The sequence below is a fragment of the Lynx canadensis genome, chromosome B4 (genome assembly GCF_007474595.2).
Source record: "Lynx canadensis isolate LIC74 chromosome B4, mLynCan4.pri.v2, whole genome shotgun sequence".
Lineage (NCBI taxonomy): Eukaryota > Metazoa > Chordata > Mammalia > Carnivora > Felidae > Lynx > Lynx canadensis.
The window spans coordinates 124,739,941-124,744,661 of record NC_044309.1 but is presented as its reverse complement, the minus strand read 5'-3'; the positions used below and the strand labels follow the sequence as shown (position 1 = coordinate 124,744,661).

Below are 4,721 nucleotides of genomic sequence, written 5' to 3'. Positions count from 1 at the left end.
AGATATCTCAACTCAAGACAGCCACTCCTCCAATTTAAATACTTGTCTCCAACGATTCAAGTACTTTGGGGGGAAATGATATATTAGGTGACTGTCTTCCAGAAACAACTTAAGTCAACCATCAGAGTCTACCCATGCATGAGTATTGAAAGCCAACTTCTCCTTCACAATGATGCCAGTCTAGTCTTTCCCCTCCAGTCCTACAGGTTCTCATCAACTGGTGCAAGATTCTCACCCTGGTTACTCAAATAACACAACATTGCTGCTAAGCTACACTGGGCACATTGCTTCCCTGCCTAAAGCAGGCATCACACAGGAAGCCTGGAAAGCAGGCTTCCCTCCTGAGAGGCAAAGTGATAAGAACACAGGTCCCAACACAGGCCACATGGCTTGCTAGATGTGCAATCTTCAGCAAAATACTTAACCTCTCTGAGCTTTAATTTGTCCATATTGAATGAGGATTCATTTATTCAGAAAATGTTTTTGAAGTGCCTGCTACATGTCAGGCATTGTGTTAGGTCTGGGCATCCATAATTAATGGGCAGAGGTCCTGACATTGTTAAGTTGACATTCCCATGGGGGAGACACAGAATTCCAAACTGAGGTATGTGCTCTGAGGGAAAATTACAGAGCATTATACGAGGGTATGGGAGAGACTAATTTAGCCTGGAGAGGTCATGGATAATAATCATCTTTACCTCATAGATTCTTCTGAGGAATAAATGAGACTGGGAGCCTGAATATTGCCTGGCACATGGCTAGAGCTCTGTAAATGGTCATTACTTCTGTTATTCAGCACAGTCAGATGTCAGCCTTGGGGGGGTTGACAAGTGTACAAATGCCACGTTTCCTGCTCAACATGCCATTCCTGCCTGCATTTCTGTGGCTCATTCTACCTCAGAGCTAACTGGCAGTGGGAAACCAAGTCTTCTTGGAGAAAGAGCAAATGGAAGGGACAGCAAAAAGGTCTCCTGGCATTTAAATGGAGCCAAAAAGGTTTCAGAAATATCTCGCTATTGCTAATGAGAGGAAGCCAGTTCCTTTCTCTTTATCGTTTAAAAAAAGAAAGAAAAGAAAACTAGTAGTGAATGAATGAACATGACTGTCCTTAACCAAAGAACTCTTGGTGAGAAGGGTTCTTTGAGCAACTTGGGTAAGAAATAATACAAATAGTAGGATCTCAATCATCTCCATTTAGCCTTTCAAGAGTTATTCTGGCCATTTTCCCTGAGGGATCCATCCCTGCCTTGGGTTCCAATGAATCCATGCATTCTCCTGAATGGCACTCTTCCCTGGCTTCACAGCCCAGCAGAGGGCCAACACAGTCTGGTTAATCAAGAATGAATGAATGAATGAATGAATGAGACTAACTTTTCCTTCTCCGTGATATTTTTCCTAATCTTTCTTCCATTCAACCTGGAGAAGTATATTCGAATCTCAAAATGTCAAGCCTAGTGAGCTGTGAGAGCTCGTCCAACACAGTCATTTTCAAATAAGTGTTGACACAGGACACTTTTGTCAGATGAAACTTTTACCCAAAACCCTACTGCAGAAAATGAGGAAACAAAGCAGTATTTTCCATGTGATGAATTCAAGTTATTTGTCAATGATTTTGATTGAGGTTCTCTGACGGATCCAACAAGTTATACTGTGGAATTCTGCATAATACAGATAGTTCCGTCCTATACTAACTTCAGCATCTAATTTTTTTCTTTGTATTTTTGTTGTTGTTGTTGTTGTTGTTGTTGTTGTTGTTAGTGCTGCACAGGTGCCAGATCCTGATTTCCACAATCAGGCAATTACAATTTGTCAGTAATCTTTATGTGGTAAATGAGAAAAACTCCATTCAACTTAGATCAAAGGGGATAAAAGTGGAGGGGAGCATTTCTTTCAGCTCACATAAAGAAGAGTCAAGGGCTTTAGGTGATTCAGCCGTGAGAGTCTCTTCACCTCTCAGCCCTGCTCTGCCTCGGGTAGACTTTATCATCAGAGAACTCTCTGAGCTGGAGGGAAACATGGTCCCAGTAGCTCTAGGTTTACACTATAGTTAAAGCTCATGATCCTAGAAGAAAACAGAATGTTTTTCCCCCTAAAGTTCTGGAGAAAATTCAAGGACAGGCCCTGATCAGGCAGTCTTGGGTCACATGCCCTTTTCAGAAGGGATAACTACAGGTCAGGGAAATGGGGAACTCTTATTGGCCAGGTTAGGGCCATGTTGCCATGTTGGTGGTGAGCTAGGATATGAGGTCAGCCCCTCCCATGCATGAAGAATGGGTTTCCCACAGGGAAGAGGGTTTCTGTTAGCAGAACAAGAAGTGAAAGGGAAATGTGCTAGGTAGGCAAAACCCATAGCTACCAGAGCTCACTTAACATGCATAAATAGTTGCATACATAAGAGTTTTGATAGCTCACCTTCCTATCTCAGTGTAATGGAACAGACTCAGAGCTTGAGGGATAGCAGGAGTTTTTGGTCTGACAATGAATCACAAACAGTTATTCAGATTCCTTAATCACGAAGTGTTACCTTAGGAGGGATTTGATGAACACTATCTTCAGCCAATTTAAATCTTCCTTGTTTTGCAAAACCAGAATACTTTTCAAATATACCTTGAAACGTTCAACAACATTTTTTAATAATTAGAAATCTCAGTTCCTGTTCTGGAGGCTATTCACAAGATACTTCAAAACTATCTATTTTGTACTGAATGTTCAGTACAAATGTAACCTTTCTATTGCTTTAATGAAACTTTAGCTGTTGCTGGAGGCACAGCCATATTGTGAGCCCTACATTGCCATATTGAAGCCATTCTGCTTACTAAAGTCAGAACTGTAACAAAAACTTAAATATGGAAATGATCTATGACATTATATAGTCACACTCAGCATGTTCTATGTTCTGCTGTTCTACCCAGCTGATCTATTAAGCTAAGACTACGCCTCACCCAATCTGTACTTGACAATGGCCTACACATGTGTTATAAGAATGTATTCACTCGCACAATTTTAGACAAGTAGATGAGTGCTGGCTTAAATTGTTTCTAAATATTAGTGTAACATCCCAGCCCTGCAAATCAGTGAGACTTCCACAAGAATTTTAAATATATGCAGAGCTCTGGTCCACAGTCTGCATAAACCATACAATATACGTTAAAAAGCACAATGGTGGTGGTTTTCATTTGCTACATTGTGATATATAATACATTCTGGTGTATGTTGTCTACAGTCCTTTTTAATCAACTTTATTGAGGAACAATCAGCATGCAATAAAATGAACCCCTTTCAAGAGTATATTTCAATGAGTTTTCTAAACAATTAAAATTAATTTTTAAAATGATATTCTAGGGATGCCTGGACGGCTCCCTTGGTTAGGCGTCTGACTCTTGATCTCAGCTCAGGTCATGATCTCACAGTTTATGGAATCGAGCCCCACATCGGGCTCTGCACTGACAGCATGGAAGCTGCCTGGGATTCTCTCTCTCTCCCTCTCTCTCTGCCCCTCCCCTGCTCTCTCTCTCTCTCTCTCTCTCACTCTTTCTCTCTCAAAATAAATAAACTTAAAAAAAATAAAATAAAATGATATTCTAGATTATAATCTTCAGCATTTACATTGGATCTAATCGTTCCCATCTTAAAAGTACCCTCCCAGGGAGATGGTTTTTGAAGCTGTCCCTGAATTCACAGCTGAGAGAACACGGCAACCCAGAAAACCAGGAGTGGAGATTGATCCTGCGAGAGAAAGGGGTTCATCATGGTGGATGACCTGAAGCAATTCCTGTAGAAAAAATTACCAAGTATTGAAGGGTTCCATGCTATCATTGTGTCAGATAGAGATGGAGAGCCTATTATTAAAGTGGCCAATGATAATACTCCAGAACATGCCTTGAGACCTGGTTTCTTATCTACTTTTGCCCTGGCAACAGACCAAGGAAGCAAACTTGGACTTTCAAAAAATAAAAGTATTATTATCTGTTACTATAACACCTACCAGATGGTTCAATTCAATCGTTTGCCTTTGGTGGTGAGTTTCATAGCCAGCAGCAACACCAATACAGGACTCATCGTCAGCCTAGAAAAGGAACTTGCTCCATTAGTCAAAGAATTGAGACACATTGTGGAAGTTTCTTAATCTGGCAGTGGTTTTGATGTACACCTTATTTTCATTATAACAGACACAATATCAATCCAACAATCTTTAGACACAGCAATGCTTGTATCCATATGCTCAAGAAAGGGCTCCTTCCCCACCTTCCACTAAAGAAAGAGCTCATAGATATCATTTCTGGACAGATGGTTATCTTTTCTTGTGTAGGGTCTTTTCTTAATTTAGTGAGATCTGGGGATACCACAGAAATGGTTCAGTACATCACAGCTCCCATGGAGTTAGTCCAGTCACCAGATATGCATGAGTTTCTATTCAGAGGGTCAGAATCAAAATGGTACTTAGATCCACTTGAGCCGTTAAGTGCTCCCCGTTATGTAAAATGCCCAGACCTGCAGAATTTTTTATTGTGGATAATCATGAGGATGTATTTTTCTTTATATTGCTTTATTTCTTTGCGTTGAGTGTGAGGAAGGTAAAATGGCTTAGTAAAAGTAATAAAATCAGTACAACCACTACCTTTTCTATATTATTTTGCAATATAGATGAATATTGCTAATTGATTTGATTCTTCTCGGAGAGTGCTGCTCTTTAATGAAAATGAAAATGATAGCTAGTGCTT

The 4,721-nt window shown here is 40.2% G+C and overlaps 1 pseudogene; it reads left to right on the top strand.

The window, feature by feature from the left end:
- Positions 1 to 3,705: 3,705 nt before the first annotated feature.
- LOC115518383 lies at positions 3,706 to 4,169 on the top strand (annotated as a pseudogene).
- The last annotated feature ends 552 nt before the right edge of the window (positions 4,170 to 4,721 follow it).